The sequence below is a fragment of the Scyliorhinus canicula genome, chromosome 23, assembly GCF_902713615.1.
Source record: "Scyliorhinus canicula chromosome 23, sScyCan1.1, whole genome shotgun sequence".
Classification (NCBI taxonomy): Eukaryota; Metazoa; Chordata; class Chondrichthyes; order Carcharhiniformes; family Scyliorhinidae; genus Scyliorhinus; species Scyliorhinus canicula.
This window is the reverse complement of record NC_052168.1, coordinates 23,675,520-23,694,317: the sequence shown is the minus strand read 5'-3', so window position 1 is coordinate 23,694,317 and position 18,798 is coordinate 23,675,520. Positions and strand designations below refer to the sequence as shown.

General features: G+C 53.9%; 1 non-coding gene across 1 annotated transcript; it reads left to right on the top strand.

Annotated features, from left to right (window-relative positions):
* The first annotated feature begins 5,601 nt into the window (after positions 1 to 5,601).
* On the top strand, positions 5,602 to 5,673 carry trnaq-cug. Its single transcript has one exon. It is a non-coding gene; the product is annotated as a tRNA-Gln (tRNA).
* Positions 5,674 to 18,798: the final 13,125 nt, after the last annotated feature.

Here is an 18,798-nt window from a genome sequence, read left to right as displayed (position 1 = left end):
ACACTGTACTGGTGCCACGCAGGCTGCAGTGGGTCAGGAAGAGAGCCCCTCTTCTCAACGGCAGACACAAATATCCGGGTCCCAAGAATAAATAAGAAACACAGGCAACTCCCAGGGCCTAGTACATGTGAATAAAATCTGCCCTTCCTTAATGACTGCCCTGCCTGCACACACTGTACACGTGGGGCTTGGCGGGAGTAGGTTAAACCCCCTGCTCCTTCGCCCTGACCGGCGCTATATAAATGCAAGTTTCCAGATTTGTGGAAATTCACTTTCCAATTTTTCCAGCTTCCCATTTCCCCTGAAATTCCTGGTTCCCGCCCTGCCTGATGTGAGATTCCTGGTTTCCAAAAGCGGTTTCATTCCATTCAAAGTGCAAGACTTTTAAATAATAATAACAAATAAAATAAAATAAAATGGGTCACTGTCGGTGCGGAGTCTGCACGTTCTCCCCGTGTCTGCGTGGGTTTCCTCCGGGTGCTCCGGTTTCCTCCCACAGTCCAAAGATGTGCGGGTTAGGTGGATTGGCCATGCTAAATTGCCCGTAGTGTCCTAATAGTAAGGTTAAGGGGGGGTTGTTGGGTTACGGGTATAGGGTGGATACGTGGGTTTGAGTAGGGTGATCATTGCTCGGCACAACATCGAGGGCCGAAGGGCCTGTTCTGTGCTGTACTGTTCTATGTTCTGTGTTCTAATAAATACAACTCTTGTTAAATCCCCATCAGGACCTGTTATTGCTGAACATTGAATCGACTGAAGCCAGTTTTCACAGAGGGAATTCACCAAGACTATCCCAGAGGGTGAATTTCAGTTTGGCTTCTGGCTGTTCAGTGAAGGGAAATACAGGGAATAACATTCCCGAAAGAGAGAGGGAGAATGTAGCTTCAATGTCCGTGTCCAATGTTGCAGCAATCAGGAGAATTCCATTCGGATTTGACCTCACAAGGCCCACCTGCTTTGAGATTCTGGAACAATCCACTTATTCTGCAAATTTGCTGCTTCTCATCTTCCCGCTCGGCCGCCCCCATCCTGATTCCCTCACTACCCTCCCTCCCAAACCCTCACTCCCCTCCCTCCCAAACCCTCACTACCCTCCATCCCAAACCCTCACTACCCTCCCTCCCACACCCTCAATACCCTCCATCCCAAACCCTCACTACCCTCCCTCCCAAACACTCACTCCCCTCCCTCCCAAACCCTCAACACCCTCCCTCCCAAACCCTCACTACCCTCCCTCCCAAACCCTCATTACCCTCCCTCCCAAACCCTCACTACCCTCCCTCCCAAACCCTCACTACCCTCCCTCCCAAACCCTCACTACCCTCCCTCCCAAACCCTCACTACCCTCCCTCCCAAACCCTCACTACCCTCCCTCCCAAACCCTCACTCCCCTCCCTCCCAAACCCTCACTACCCTCCATCCCAAACCCTCACTACCCTCCCTCCCACACCCTCAATACCCTCCATCCCAAACCCTCACTACCCTCCCTCCCAAACCCTCACTACCCTCCCTCCCAAACCCTCAATACCCTCCATCCGAAACCCTCACTCCCCTCCCTCCCAAACCCTCACTCCCCTCCCTCCCAAACCCTCACTACCCTCCCTCCCAAACCCTCACTCCCCTCCCTCCCAAACCCTCACTCCCCTCCCTCCCAAACCCTCCCTCCCAAACCCTCACTACCCTCCCTCCCAAACCCTCACTACCCTCCCTCCCAAACCCTCACTACCCTCCCTCCCACACCCTCAATACCCTCCATCCCAAACCCTCACTCTCCCTCCCAAACCCTCACTACCCTCCCTCCCAAACCCTCAATACCCCCATCCCAAACCCTCACCCCCTCCCTCCCAACCCCACTACCCCTCCCTCCCAAACCCTCACTACCCTCCCTCCCAACCCTCACTACCCTCCCTCCCAAACCCTCACTACCCCCCTCCTCAAACCCTCACTCTCCCAAACCCTCACCCTCCCCAAACCCTCACTACCCCCCTCCCAAACCCTCACTCCCTCCCTCCCAAACCCTCATACCCTCTCCCTCCCAACTCTCACTACCCTCCCTCCCAAACCCTCACTAACCCCCTCCCAAACCCTCACTACCCTCCCTCCCAAACCTCACTACCCTCCCTCCCAAACCCTCACTACCCTCCCTCCCAAACCCTCACACCCTCCCTCCCAAACCCTCCCTACCCTCCCCTCCCAAACCCTCACTACCCTCCCTCCCAAACCCCACTTCCCCCCCAAACCCTCACTACCCTCCCTCCCAAACCCTCACTACCCTCCCTCCCTCACTACCCTCCCTCCCAAACCCTCACTACCCTCCACCCTCACTACCCTCCCTCCCTCACTACCCTCCCCTCCCTCACTACCCTCCCTCCCTCACTACCCTCCCTCCCTCACTACCCTCCCTCCCAAACCCTCACTACCCTCCCTCCCAAACCCTCACTACCCTCCCTCCTAAAACCTCCCTCCCCTCCCAAACCCTCACTACCCTCCCTCCCAAACCCTCACTACCCTCCCTCCCAAACCCTCCCTCCCAAACACTCACTACCCTCCCCCCAAACCCTCACTACCCTCCCTCCCAAACCTCACTACCCTCCCTCCCCAAACCCTCACTACCCTCCCTCCCAAACCCTCACTACCCTCCCTCCCAAACCCTCACTACCCTCCCTCCCAACCCCTCACTACCCTCCCTCCCAAACCCCCTCCCTCCCACCCTCACTACCCTCCCTCCCAAACCCTCACTACCCTCCCTCCCAAACCTCCCTCCCTCCCAAACCCTCACTACCCTCCCTCCCAAACCCTCACTACCCTCCCTCCCAAACCCTAACCCTCCCTCCCTCCCCAAACCCCCTACCCTCCCTCCCAACCCTCACTACCCTCCCTCCAAAACCCTCACTACCCTCCCTCCCAAACCCTCACTACCTCCCACCCAACCCTCCTACCCTCCCTCCCAAACCCTCACTCCCCTCCCAAACCCTCACTAACCCTCCCTCCCAAACCTCCTACCCTCCCTCCAAACCCTCACTACCCTCCCTCCCAACCCTCACTCCCCTCCCTCCCAAACCCTCACTACCCTCCCTCCCAAACCCTCACTACCCTCCCTCCCAAACCCTCACTCCCCTCCCTCCCCTCCCTCCCAAACCTCACTACCCTCCCTCCCAAACCCTCACTCCCCTCCCTCCCAAACCCTCACTCCCCCTCCCTCCCAAACCCTCACTACCCTCCCCTCCCAACCCTCACTACCCTCCCTCCCAAACCCTCACTACCCTCCCTCCCAAACTCCTCACTACCCTCCCTCCCAAACCTCACTCCCCTCCCTCCAAAACCTCACTCCTCCTCCCTCCAAAAACCCGCACTCCCCTCCCTCCCAAACCCTCACTCCCAAACCCTCACTACCCTCCCACCCAACCCTCACTACCTCCCTCCCAAACTCTCACTATCCTCCTTCCCAACCCTCACTACCTCCCACCCGAACCCTCACTACCCTCCCCTCCCAAACCCTCACTACCCTCCCTCCCAAACTCTCACTACCCCCTTCCCAAAACCTCCCTCCCCTCCCTCCCAAACCCTCACTATCCCCTCCCTCCCAAACCCTCACTACCCTCCCTCCCTCACTACCCTCCCTCCCTCACTACCCTCCCTCCCTACCCTCCCTCCCCTCCCTCCCAAACCCTCACTCAACCCTCCCTCCCAAAACCCTCCCTCCCAAACCCTCACTACCCTCCCTCCCAAACCCTCCCTCCCCTCCCTCCCAAACCCTCACTACCCTCCCTCCCAAACCCTCCCTCCCAACCCTCACTACCCTCCCTCCCAACCCTCACTACCCTCCCACCCAAACCCTCACTACCCTCCCTCCCAAACCCTCACTCCCCTCCCAAACCCTCACTACCCTCCCTCCCAAACCTTCCCTACCCTCCCTCCCAAACCCTCACTACCCTCCCTCCCAAACCCTCACTCCCCTCCCTCCCAAACCCTCACTACCCTCCCACCCAAACCCTCACTACCCTCCCTCCCAACCCTCACTCCCCTCCCTCCCTCCCTCCCAACTCTCACTACCCTCCCCTCCAAACCCTCACTCCCCTCCCTCCCAACCCTCACTACCCTCCCTCCCAAACCCTCACTACACCCTCCCTCCCAACCCTCACTACCCTCCCGCCCAAACCCTCACTACCCTCCCTCCCAAAACTCTCACTACCCTCCCTCCCAAACCCTCACTCCCCTCCCTCCAAAACCCTCACTCCCCTCCCTCCAAAACCCTCACTCCCCTCCCTCCCAAACCCTCACTCCCAAACCCCTCACTACCCTCCCACCCGAACCCTCACTACCCTCCCTCCCAAACTCTCACTATCCTCCTTCCCAAACCCTCACTACCCTCCCACCCGAACCCTCACTACCCTCCCTCCCAAACCCTCACTACCCTCCCTCCCAAACTCTCACTACCCCCTTCCCAAAACCTCCCTCCCCTCCCTCCCAAACCCTCACTACCCTCCCTCCCAAACCCTCACTACCCTCCCTCCCAAACCCTCACTACCCTCCCTCCCAAACCCTCACTACCCTCCCTCCCAAACCCTCCCTCCCCTCCCTCCCAAACCCTCACTACCCTCCCTCCCAAACCCTCCCTCCCAAACCCTCACTACCCTCCCTCCCAAACCCTCCCTCCCCTCCCTCCCAAACCCTCACTACCCTCCCTCCCAAACCCTCCCTCCCAAACCCTCACTACCCTCCCTCCCAAACCCTCCCTCCCAAACCCTCACTACCCTCCCTCCCAAACCCTCACTACCCTCCCTCCCAAACCCTCACTACCCTCCCTCCCAAAACCTCCCTCCCCTCCCAAACCCTCACTACCCTCCCTCCCAAACCCTCACTATCCTCCCTCCCAAACCCTCACTCCCCTCCCTCCCAAACCCTCACTCACAAACCCTCACTACCCTCCCTTCCAAAACCTCCCTCCCCTCCCAAACCCTCACTACCCTCCCTCCCAAACCCTCACTACCCTCCCTTCCAAAACCTCCCTCCCCTCCCAAACCCTCACTCCCCTGCCCCTCACAAACCCTCACTCCCCTGCCCCTCCCAAACCCTCCTTCCCTCCCCCTTCTGGACAGATTTCTCCCTCTCCCTGACCCGGAGGATGGGTCCCCGAACTCGCTGCAATTCCACTTTGTCAATTTCGGGTCAATATCAAAACCCACGACCTGGTTTGGTGCTGAAATCTCCCTCGTTCTTCATGTCCAATTTCTGTCTGTGTGGATTCACCCCCCCCCCCCCCCCGGGTGCGATCTGAGGCTGAGCCCCCCTCCCCACCCTGGGGAGACTCTGAGGCTCAGCACCCCCCCACCCTGGGGAGACTGAGGCTCAGCCCTCCCCCCCCCCCCCCCCCCGGGAGACTCTGAGGCTCAGCCCCCCCCCCCCCCCCCCTGGGGAGACTGAGGCTCAGCCCTCCCCCCCCCCCCCCCCGGGGAGACTCTGAGGCTCAGCCCCCCCCCCCCCCCCCCCCCCGGGAGACTCTGAGGCTTAGCCCCCTCAGTAACCGCAGCTCCGGTTGTTACTCTGACTGTATCCGGATTGTATCTGTTTTTTGATACATTGCTGCTCCGTTCCCCACGTGGTTCCATGGTGTAATGGTTAGCACTCTGGACTCTGAATCCAGCGATCCGAGTTCAAATCTCGGTGGAACCTGCTCCTTTTTTAAAAAAAAGGAATCTCTTTTTCCCACGAAATATTGTGCTTTATTGATAAATAAATATTGATAAATATTGATTGTGAAGTTAATTCAGCCGTTCTGAACTGGCATCTTCCCCCCTCCCCCCCCTTTAAAAACACTTCAGATTGTGTGCAAAGGAAATTCACTCTTCAAAAACCAACAGGGGATCAGCAGCAGATTCACTGGGGGGTTAGAAAGTCTGTCTCGTTGCTTCTCTTGAACATTTGGTCCCGCTTTCCAGCATTTACAGAATCATTACACTGCAGAATGAGGCCATTCAGCCCATCGAGTCTGTACTCACTCTCCCAACCAGCAGAGGCACCGCATGCCATTTCCCACCGCCCACCGCTACCCAGCTTCTCCCCGTACCCCTGCACATTCTTCCTTTGCCAGGATCAGAGTAATTAATCCCCTTGTGAAGTCGCTGATGCCCCTGCCTCCACCTCACTCCGAGGCAAAGCATTACAGCCCTTAACCCCTCGCTGCCCGGAGTTTTTTGTCATTCGTTTTGCTTTTCCCTTCTTTTGGCAATTGGTTCAAATCGGTGCCCTCTTGTCCACGGGAAGTTGCGGTGAGGTTCCCAATATTCCCAAATTCTGGCCGTAATAGAACATAGAACAGTACAGCACAGAACAGGCCCTTCGGACCTCGATGTTGTGCCGAGCAATGATCACCCTACTCAAACCCACGTATCCACCCTATACCCGTAACCCAACAACCCCCCCAACCTTACTTTTTTAGGACACTACGGGCAATTTAGCATGGCCAATCCACCAAACCCACACATCTTTGGACTGTGGGAGGAAACCGGAGCACCCGGAGGAAACCCACGCACACACGGGGAGGACGTGCAGACTCCGCACAGACAGTGACTCAGCCGGGAACCGAACCTGGGACCCTGGAGCTGTGAAGCATTTATGCTAACCACTATGCTACCGTGCTGCCAAATTAGGAACCGCTAGCCAGCCAGGAGCATGGAAAATCTGGTGAAGATGGGAAAACTGGTCTGGGAAGGTGGCAGAGAAAGTTGGATAGATTCTGTCTGTTCATTGGGCTCTCGTGCTTTGCACAAATGAAACTGATACCAAATTAAGTCAGGTTGGTTGGATATGGGCACATAGATGGAGTTTGGTGTGGATTTTTAAAGCTGTACTGCCTTCTACATTTGGAACACAATCCACAAGAACCCGTAGCCAGCTTCCTCACCCACACGAGGAATCCCCGTCTCCCTCACTGCACGTGACCCCTGCAGACCCCTCGACTTGGCAATCTCCTGCCTTGACCTCATTGCCTCAAGGGCCTTCAGTCAACTGTGACCCCAGTTGCAGGGGAATCCTCTCGAAGCCCAAGATGAGTCTGCACGTCCTCCCCGTGTGTGCGTGGGGTCCCTCCGGGTGCTCCGGTTTCCTCCCACAGCCCCCCCCCCCCCCCCCCCCCCGCCTTAACCTTACTTTTTTTTAGGACACTACGGGCAATTTATCATGGCCAATCCACCTAACCCGCACATCTTTGGACTGTGGGAGGAAACCGGAGCACCCGGAGGAAACGCACACACACACGGGGTAATCTGCTGCTCTCTGCTCATTGGTTTGAAAATCATACCAATTAATCCCTCCCAATTTAGACAAAAATATGAAAAGCCAGGAAGAACTGTTTGAAAGTTCAGCCAGCGGAATTGAGTTCTTAATGAGGTAGCAGAGAGGGTTAATGTGGGTAATATAGTTGATGTGATGTACATGGGCTTCCAGAAGGGATACGGTGCCACATGATAACGAGGTTAGAATGCATGGAATAAAGGGGACAATGATAGTATGGATATAAAGTTAATTACACTGCTTTGCGGTGAATGGAGGGGATGTTTAGCACAGGGCTAAATCGCTGGCTTTGAAAGCAGACCAAGCAGGCCAGCAGCACGGTTTGATTCCCGTAACAGCCTCCCTGAACAGGCGCCGGAATGTGGCGACTAGGGGCTTTTCACAGTAACTTCATTTGAAGCCTACTCGTGACAATAAGTGATTTTCATTTCAATTTTTAAATTTCATTTAATTTGCAGTGGAGTTTCCCAGGGGTTGGTACTAGGAAGAACACATAAGATGTAATAAAAAATACATTTAAAAAAATATATTTAGAATACCCAATTATTTTTTTTCCAATTAAGAGGCAATTTAGTGCGGCCAATCCACCTACCCTGCACATGAGTTGTGGGAGGCAAGACCCACGCAGAAACAGGGAGGATGTGCAAACTCCACATGCACAGTGAAAGGGCCCAGGATCGAACACGGGTCCTCAGCGCTGTGAGGCAGCAGTGCTAACCACTGCGCCACTGTGCCATTCCATAATAAAAAACAACTGTGGTAGTAGTTGAGTCGGAAAATTTATGGACCTTCAAGCGGCTATTGGATAGGTACTTGGATTAGGGTAGAATAAGGGAGTGTAGGTTAACTTCTTAAGGGCAGCACGGTAGGATTGTGGATAGCACAATTGCTTCACAGCTCCAGGGTCCCAAGTTCGATTTCGACTTGGGTCACTGTCTGTGTGGAGTCTGCACATCCTCCCCGTGACTGCGTGGGTTTCCTCCGGGTACTCCGGTTTCCTCCCACAGTCCAAAGATGTGCAGGTTGGGTGGATTGGCCATGACAAATTGTCCAAAATTCTATGATTAACCTAGGACAAAAGTTCGGCGCAACATCGTGGGCCGAAGGGCCTGTTCTGTGCTGTATTTCTCTATCTCTATCTCTATCTAAAAGGGACATTTATTAAGAGGGTTCAGGAGCAGAGAGATCATGGGGCAGAGGGGGGGGGGGGGGGCTGGTATCTGTGCATTTATCACTGAATGCAGCAAGGTAGGTTGAGACGATGGTTAATAAGACATAACTGGACCCCAGCATTTCGCTCGCACAGTGGTTAGCACTGCTGCCTCACAGCGCCAGGGTCCCAGGTTCGATTCCAGCCTTGGGTGACTGTCTATGTGGAGTTTGCACTTTCTCCCCATGTCTGCGTGGGTTTCCTCCGGGTGCTCTGGTTTCCTCCCACAGTCCAAAGATGTGCAGGTTAGGTGGATTGGCCGTGATAAATTGCCCTTCAGTGGCCAAAGGGTAGGTGGGGTTATCGGGATAGAGAAGGGACACCATTCCCAGTGACGGGAGAGGATCGGGAAGCAGAGGGCACAGATTTGTGGTGTTTTGTGCATCGAGTTGTTGGGATCTGGGATGCAGTGGCCTAGAGAGTGTGGTGGAGGCAGATTCAAATGTGGTTTTCAAAGCGATTGAATTTCATTAATTGAGGAGCAGAAATCTGCAGGATTACAGGGAATGGAGAAGTGGAACTAGGTGAGATAGCATGGTCACAAAGGGTTGAATGGCCTCCTGTAATGATCCTATGATCACCATCATTTGTTTGAACCAATTATTTCAATCTGGTTCCTGCCCATCCGGTTTCTCCTCATTTACTTCATCTTAGCCGCTCAAATAAAATACAAACTTCTGTGAGGGAAATAACATGTCCACATTATGGAAATTCCACACCCCCCCCCCCCCCCCCAACCCCCCTCCAGAAAAGCTCCTCGCCTCCAGTCCCAAAAACTTGACAAACTTGTTAAATTGTGAGAATTGGACACAATCCCTCAGCTGGGGTCTAACCACTGAGTTTGAAAGGTTCAGCATGACCGTCTCGCTTTTCTACTCAATTTCTCAATGGGCATTGAGTATAAAAATTGGTAAGTCATGTTGCAGCTGTATAGAACCTTAGTTAGGCCACACTTGGAGTATAGTGTTCAATTCTGGCCGCCACACTACCAGAAGGATGTGGAGGCTTTAGAGAGGGTGCAGAAGAGATTTACCAGGATGTTGCCTGGTATGGAGGCTGGTTTAGCTCATTGGGTTAAATCGCTGGCTTTTAAAGCAGACCAAGCAGGCCAGCAGCACGGTTCCATTCCCGTACCAGCCTCCCCGAACAGGCGCCTGAATGTGGCGACTAGGGGCTTTTCACAGTAACTTAATTGAAGCCTACTCATGACAATAAGCGATTTTCATTTCATTTCATGGAGGGCATTAGCTATGAGGAGCGGTTCAATAAACTCGGTTTGTTCTCACTGGAACGAAGGAGGTTGAGGGGCGACCTGATAGAGGTCTACAAAATTATGAGGGTCATAGACAGAGTGGATAGTCAGAGACTTTTCCCCAGGGTAGAGGGGTCAATTACTAGGGGGCATAGGTTTAAGGTGCGAGGGGCAAGGTTTAGAGGAGATGTACGAGGCAAGTTTTTTACACAGAGGGTAGTGGGTGCCTGGAACTCGCTGCTGGAGGAGGTGGTGGAAGCAGGGACGATAGTGACATTTAAGGGGCATCTTGACAAATACAGGAATAGGATGGGAATAGAGGGATACGGACCCCGGAAGTGCAGAAGATTTTAGTTTAGACGGGCAGCATGGTCGGCACAGGCTTGGAGGGCCGAAGGGCCTGTTCCTGTGCTGTACTTTCCTTTGTTCTTTAACCCTCCGAGATCTCTGCACTCCACCTATTCCACCATCTCTGCATTCCACCATAGCTCCACCATTGGCGACCGTGCCTTCAACTGCCGGAGTCCTAAACTCTGGCATTCCCTCCCTAAACCTCAAACTCTATCACGGTCTTCTTTGTAGACACCCCTTGAAATGTAACTCCATCGTTGTCGGAGGATGTATATAGTTGGGATAAAGATATGGGTGGTGGTGGGGGTGATGGGGAGGGGGGGGGGTAGAATGTAGAATAAAGGGTTAATATCGGGAGCATCTGATACAGATACAAATCTGATAGAAAGCGGAAGTAAAACCTCTGCAAATAAATAGGAATGGTTTTTTTTTAATAAAAGCTGACTATAGCGTTCTTAAAGTAAAAGGCAAACCCTGAGGGAACCCCACTGGGGCCTCCTTATAAGATCTCCTTATTTGACTCCGTGTCAAATTGTGTTTGGTAAAAGCTCCTGTGACGCACACGTCAATCAGAAATATGAAAAAACAAGGCTCGCTCCTTGGGGAACTCCGGAGGTGACAGGGCAGAAGCAGGAAGAGAAACTGGTGGTCGTGACTCTCTGGTTACGATTCGATAGCTGAGAGTGGAGGCCAGGCGAGGGAAGGGCAGAGCTGCTGGACAAGAGTGGGCAGGTCCTGCGGGAAAATGATGTCGGTCAACCTGGCCAAAGTCTGCACAAAGGTCAAGAAGAATGAGGAGGGAAAGTTTACCTTTGTCACAGTCATGGAGAAGATCCTTTGTAACTTGAGTTTAAAATTGGCCTGATATCTCTCTCCCACTCACCCGGTGAGTCCCTTTTAGGGCTTACTTGACCGGTCAAGTTGGCCGCAGCTTGAGTGAGAGGGTATTCAAGGTGTGGCACAAGAAAAGATGGCGGAGAGTGGTGGGGCACTGGTCCACCGAGCCATTGGTGGGATTCCGAAATGGAAAGTTCCCGCAGTGGAGGCTGGAGGCCTCCGAGGGCCGTGTGAAGGTGGTGGAGCCGCTGAGGGCGGTGATTGAGAGAGTGGGGCAGAGGTTGGAGGTCCAGGGCCTGGCAATCCAGAAAGTGGAGGAGTCGGTGGGGGGACATGAGGAATGGTGAGGAATGGCTGGCATCGTTGGCACTTGTGTTGGAGTGCTGAAAGAGCTTGAGGGAGAAGGTGGAGGACATGGCAAATTGGCCAAGGAGGCAGATTGTGGGGCTGCCTGAAGGGATCGAGGGAGCGTAGGCCATAAAATTAGGGGCGATGATGTTCGAGACGCTGGTGGGGGAGGGGGTCTCTGACCATCCCCCTTGTAATGGTATGTAGACTGACGTGTAACTAAGGGGTTAATCAGAACACCCGGCTGTGGCACGACCACTAGAGGGCACAACACAACTCATTATAAAAGCAGACACACACTAGACCCTCGCTCTCACTCCTGGCTGGAACTGGAGGATTAGCACCAGAATAGTTTAGATCTCAGGCTGGGTCACCACATGTGGCCCAGATGTACAGTTAGTCATTATCACTGAGTTACTAGAGTTGGATCAGCAGAGTGTCGAACTCATTTATCTAGTTGTTGTTACTGAATAAATCCTTTCAACTTATAGAGGTTTATAAGATGATCAAGGGAATAGATAGGGTAGAAGGTGCAAAGATTAATTTGTTCTTAATCTAGGACAAAAGTTTGGCACAACATCGTGGGCCGAAGGGCCTGTTCTGTGCTGTATTTTCTATGTTCTATGTTCAAGGACTGGAGTGTCTTTCAACGTCGTCTATGGTCAAGAGGAACTTATATTAATCTAACAGCATAACATAACACCCCCGAGGTGGACTGTGCGCATTGAGGAGGAGGCTGAAGGTGGGGGAGGCTCCGGAGGCGGTGGTGGTGCGGCTGAATCCTTTCCTCGACAAGGAAAAGATTTTGAGATGGGCGAAGGCGATAGGAAAGTGCCCCTGGGAAGATAACGACCCGGGGGTGTACCAGGACCAGGATGCAGAGTTGGCCAAGAATCAGGCCGGGTATAATCGCCCCCCCCCCCCCCCCCCCCCCCAGGGGCGGTTAGGGGAAGAGGGGGTAGGTCTGGGCCTCCTGCAGGGACCACCATTCGAGCTGGTTGGCTAGTTAACAGGAGTGAAGTGGAGGTTCGTGTTGTGCAGGGAGTGGGGGGGGGGGGGGGGGGGGGGGGGGGGGGAGAGGAGGAGGAGGAGGAGGGGGGGGTTTCTGTAGTTTTTGTTTCTGGGTTTGGAGAAGGAGGGAGGGAGGTAGGGAAGTAGGGAGGAGGGGAGGGAGGCTGATTGGTTCATGTGGCTCATTTGGGAAGGAGGAGATGGCAGGGAACATCTTGGGAAGGATTCAAGGGGAAATGAGGCCTCGATCTGAGGGAGCTGGCTAAAGAGGGATTATGGTTAACCGGTGAGGCGGGGGTGAGGGGAGGGGAGTGGGGGAGTGGGGAGGAGTAGGGAGGAGTGGGGGGGGGAAGCCTGGGGGGGGGGGGGGAGCCCCGTTTCAGGTGGAACCTCCAGGGCTCGAATGACCCGGTTAAATATGCATTTTCGCACATTTAGGGCAGCACAGCACAGCATGCACATTGGTTAGCACTGTTGCTTCATAGCACCAGATTCCCGGGTTCGATTCCCGGCTTGGGTCACTGTCTGTGCGGAGTCTGCATGTTCTCACCGTGTCTGCGTGGGTTTCCTCCGGGTGCTCCGGTTTCCTCCCACAAGTCCCGAAAGACGTGCTGTTGGGTGAATCGGACATTCTGAATTCTCCCTCTGTGTACCCGAACAGGCACCGGAATGTGGCGACTAGGGGCTTTTCACAGTAACTTCAATGCAGTGTTAATGTCAGCCTACTTGTGACAACAATAAAGATTGTCATTATTATTATTTAAGGGGTTTGAAGGCTGACATTGTGTTTTTGCAGGGGACACACCTGAAGTTAGGGGACTAGACGAGGATGAGGAAGGGCTGGGTGGGGCAGGTGGTTCCCTCGGGGTTAGATAAGAAGACGAGGGGGGGGGGGATGGTATTGGGTAACAAAAGGTTGGCCATTGAGGTAGGCAGTATTGTGATAGATCCGGGAGGGGGGGGGGGAGGTTGGTGATGGTGAGTGGGAAGCTGGAGGGGACGCCCCTGGTGCTGGTGAATGTAAATGCCCCAAATTGGGACAATGTGGATTTTGTGAGGCGGGTCGTGGTGAAGATTCCGGGCCTGGAGCCGCACCGGCTGATTGGCGGGATGATTTCAACACGGTTCTGGATCCAGGGTTGGATCGGTCGTGTCAATGTGGGGTTACTGGTGGACAAGGGGCTCTGTGAGCGGGTGGCCGCCAGGAATTAGGTGGAGCTGAATTATGTGGAGCTCCATGTTGTGGGAGGGGCTGAAGGCGGTGGTGAGGGGGGGGGGGATTCGTTTTGATTCGGGTGCACAGGGAGAAGATGGAACGGACGGACAGGATGATGATGGTGGAGGACATCTCGAGGGTGGATGGGAGGGACTCTGTGGCGCCGGAGGGATTGTTATTGAAGGAGAGGCAGGGGCTCCAGGTGGAGTTTGGGCTTGTGTCTACGGGGGAGGTGGTGGGACAATTGCGCAGAGCCGGGGGGGGGGGGGGGGGGGGGGGGGGGGGGCGATAGGGGAGAAGGTGAGTGGGATGCTGGCACATCAGTTGAGGAAGCAGGTGGCGCTGAGGAAAATTGGAAGGGAGAGGGACGAGAGGGGCAGGGAGGTGTTGGAGCCGGAGGGGGTGAATGGGGTCTTTGAGATTTTTTAATCGGGGTCTGTATAACCTCGGCAGAGGAGAAAGGGATGGGACAGTTCCTAGATGGGTTGGAGTTCCCGAGGATTGAGAAGGTGGAGGGAATCAGGCTGAGGGAGGGAGGGTTTGGACTGTGTGGGGTCGATGGAGAGGGGGGAAGGCCGCAGGCTCGGACAGGGGGCTGGTGATGTTTAATGCGTCAAGGGTGGGGAGGGGGGCTGGAGGGAGGGGGGGCTGGAGGGAGGGGGGTGGGAGGGGGGGCTGGAGGGAGGGGGGGCTGGAGGGAGGGGGGGGGGGAGGGGGGCTGGAGGGAGGGGGGCTGGAGGGAGGGGGTGGGGAGGGGGGCTGGAGGGAGGGGGGCTGGAGGGAGGGGGGGTGGGGAGGGGGGCTGGAGGGAGGGGGGTGGGGAGGGGGGCTGGAGGGAGGGGGGGCTGGAGGGAGGGGGGTGGGGTTGGAGCAACTCCTCCTCCTCTCCCCCCTCAGGCCTCAGTTTCACTTATCCTTAATAAGAATAAGGATCCGGAGCAGTTTAGGTCGCACCGTCCGATCTCGCTGCTGAATGGAGCTGAAAATGTGTTGGCGAAGGTGTTGGCGACACGGATAGAGGAGGATGTGCTGGCAGTGATGGGGAAGACCAGATGAGGTTCGTGAGGGGGGCAGCAGTTGTCGGCGAATGTTCGGAGGTTGCGCAATGTTATTATGATGCCCTCGAAGGGTTGGGAGGTTGAAGTGGTTACGGCAATGATCGCGGAGAAGGTGTTGGACCGAATCGAATGGGTGCGTTTGTTTGAAGTAGGTCTGGATTTGGACAGGAGTTTGCGATTGGGTTCGCCTGTTGAATAAGGCGCCTGAGGCGAGTGTTTGAACAAACATGTGCGGGGTGTGGTAGTCAGTATTAGGGGTATTACGGTGCCCAGGTTGAGGCTGTAAGACCATTGGTGTGGGAGGTACCTGAGACAGCAAGATCATTGGTGAAGCCTGCCTGCTGGTTCCGCCCAGTAAGGCGGAGTATAAGAGTCTGTGTCTCCCCAGCTGCTGCATTCTGTACCTGCGCTGCTGGGGGAAACATTTAGTCCAGTAAAGCCTTCAATTGTCATCCAATCTCGCTTCTGGAGTCATTGATCGAGCATCACGGGGTATTTCCGATTGCGTCGGTGGGCAAGGCAGGGGAGTCAGCTGTGCCCGCTGCTCTTTGCCTTAGCGATTGAGCCGTTGGCAATGGCACTTAGAAATTCGGGGGGTGGAGGGGAATTGACGGGGTGGACACTTCCACTCTGGGGGAAAAGCCTCTGACTATCCACTCTGTCTATGCCCCTCATAATTTTGTAGACCTCTATCAGGTCGTCCCTCAACCTCCGTCGTTCCAGTGAGAACAAACCGAGTTTATCCAATCTCTCCTCATAGCTAATGCCCTCCATACCAGGCAACATCCTGGTAAATCTCTTCTGCACCCTCTCTAAAGCCTCCACATCCTTCTGGTAGTGTGGCGACCAGAATTGAACACTATACTCCAAGTGTGGCCTAACTAAGGTTCTATACAGCTGCAGCATGACTTGCCAATTTCTATACTCAATGTCCCGGCCAAGGGAGATTTCGGAGACAGGATATGGAGAGGCTATGAAAGGGATTTGAAAACAAGGGAGTAATGTTAGAACCAAGGCATTGGTGAACTGGAAGGCAATGTAGGTGAACGATGACAGGGATGATAGGCGTATGGGATCTGGTCTGAATTAGGATATAGGCCGCCAAGATTTGGATGAGATGAAGGCGGTTGGCGGGAGGCGAAAAGTTGGCCAGAAGTTTGAATGATTGAGGTTGATGGTAACATTAACATGAAGGAGCAAACCAACGGAGATGGACAACGATTGTGGAAACGGGTGATCTCGCTGTCGGAAAGGATACGGAATCAGGATTGACTCTGCACTCAACGATCAATAAAAGCAACCTCAGTGATACGGTAACCAGTAAAGCTCAGATTGATCACTCTGACCACCAACTTCAATCCCCCCCACTGCAGTTAACGCCAGCAACCCTGAAACGCGACACAGGAGCCCACGTTTAATTGTTATCTGGTAGTAGAGCATCCTCAACTAACGATAGGATTGGCTCAGCTCTGATGGCCCTCATATTTTGAAGAATATTTTATTTTCCTTAATTCTTTCATGAATAGACAAATTGTTAGCACAGGTAGAAATAAATTTAAAATACGAGGGGCTGAGTGGCCTACTCCTGTCCTTCATTCATCTCTTCAAGTGATTACAGACACATGGTTGCAAGGTGACCAAGGCTGAGATTGGAGTGTTGCAAGACCATAAGACTGCAAGACATAGGAGCAGAATTAGGCCACTCGGCCCATCGAGTCTGCTCCGCCATTCAATCATGGCTGATATTTTCTCATCCCCATTCTCCTGCCTTCTCCCCACAACCCCTGATCCCCTTATTAGTCAAGAATCTATCTATCTCTGTCTTAAAGACACAGTGATTTGGTCTCCACAACCGTCTGCAGCAAAGAATTCCACAGATTCCTACAAGTGGAAACATCCTCTCCTCGTCCACTCTATCCAGGCCTCGCAGTATCCTGTAAGTTTCAATAAGATCCCCCCTCATTCTTCTAAACTCCATCGAGTACAGACCCAGAGTCCTCAACCGTTCCTCATACGACAAGTTCTTCATTCCAGGGATTATTCTTGGGTGAATCTCCTCTAGACCCTTTCCAAGGCCAGCACATCCTTCCTTAGATACGGTGTCCAAAACTGCTCACAATACTCCAAATGGGGTCGTATACAGCCTCAGAAGTACATCACTGCTCTTGTATTCTAGCCCTCTCGACATGAATCCTAACATTGCATTTGCCTCCCTAACTGCCGACTGAACCTGCTCATTACCTTCAAGAGAATCGTGAACAAGGACTCCCAAATCCCTTTGTGCTTCAGATTTCCGAAGCATTTTCCCATTTAGAAAATAGTCTATGCCTAGATTCCTCCTTCCAAAGTGCCTAACGTCACACTTTTCCACATTGTATTTCATTTGCTTCTTCTTTGCCCACTCTCCTAGCCTGTCCAAGTCCTTCTGCAGCCTGCCTGCTTCCTCAATACTACCTGTCCCTCTACAGATCTTTGTATCATCTGCAAACTTAGCAACAGTGCCTTCGGTTCCTTCTTCCAGATCATTAATGTATATTGTGAAAAGTTGTGGTCCCAGCACCGATCCCTGAGGCACACCACTAGTCACCGGCTGCCATCCTGAAATAGACCCATTTATCCCCCACTCTCTGCCTTCTGCCAGTCAGCCAATCCTCTATCCATTGCCAGGATCTTACCCTTAACACCATGGGCTCTTAACTTATTATTTAAAAAATATATATTTTTATTAAGTTATTTGAAAATGTTTATAATAATAACAATAACAATTACATCAACATGATGAAATAAACATTCCCCCCCCCCCCAGCCCAATCTGCACACACCCCAACCATAAAACAACAACCCCCCCTCCGCCCCCCGGAATACTGTATCTGCTGACATTTTAATTTTCCCCGAGAAAGTTGACGAACGGCTGCCCCCTCCGGGTGAACCCAACCATTGACCCTCTTAAGGCGAACTTTATTTTCTCGAGGCTGAGAAACCCAGCCATGTCACTAACCCAGGTCTCTACACTCAGGGGCTTCGAGCCCCTCCACATTAACAAGATCCGTCTCCGGGCTACCAGGGAGGCAAAGGCCAAGACGTCGGCCTCTTTCATTCCCAGAGCTCCCGGATCTTCCGACACTCCAAAGATCGCTACCTCCGGACTCGGCCCCACCCGTGTTTTTAGCACCGTGGACATTGCCTTAGCAAAACCCTGCCAAAAACCATCCAAGCTTCGGGAATGCCCAAAACATGTGGACATGATTTGCTGGGCTTCCCGCGCACCTCACACACCTGTCCTCTACCCCGAAGAACTTACTCATCCTAGCCGCTGTCATGTGTACCCGGTGAACCACCTTAAATTGTATCAGGCTCAGCCTGGCACATGATGACGAGGTATTAACCCTGCTTAGGGCATCCGCCCATAGACCCGCCTCTATCTGGGGAGGACCGACATTTTCACGGTCTGTACCCTCCCCGCCATTGATAGCAGGAGCATGTCCCATCTCTTGAAGTCCCCTTCCATTTGTTCTACCAACCGGGATAGGTTTAACTTGTGCAGTGCCTCCCGTTCCCGGGCCACCTGAATTCCCAGATACCGAAAGCTCTTCCCTACCATTCTAAGCGGCAGCTCTCCCAGCCTCTTCTCCTATCCTCTGGATTGGATCACGAACATCTCGCTATTCCCCATGTTCAATTTATACCCCGAAAAATTGCCAAATTCCCCCAAGATTCGCATTACATTCTGCTTGCCTTTTCCCCGTACTCATAGATCTCCCCCCCCCCCCCCCCCCCCCCCCCCCCCCCCCCCCCCGCCTTCCTCAACTGTTCCAACGCTTTCCCTGTGGTCAACAGCCCAAACTCCGCCTGTAACCTCCGCCGCTCCCTCAGTAGCCCCGCGTCCGGGGCATCCGAGTATCTCCTGTCCACCTGGAGTATCTCCTCCACTAACCTGTCCCTCTCAGCCCGTTCCGCCTTTTCTGTATGGGCCCGTATCGAGATTAATTCCCCTCTGACCACTGCCTTCAGAGCTTCCCAAACCGTCTCTGCGGAGACCTCCCCTGTATCATTTGTTTCCTGGTAGTTCTGGATGGACTTCTTAACCCGCCCACAGATCGCTTCATCCGCTAGCAACCCCACATCCAGTCTGCACAGCGGGCATTGCCCTCTCTCCACACTAACCTGTAGATCCACCCAGTGCGGGGCATGATCCGACACTGCAATTGCCGAGTACTCAGTA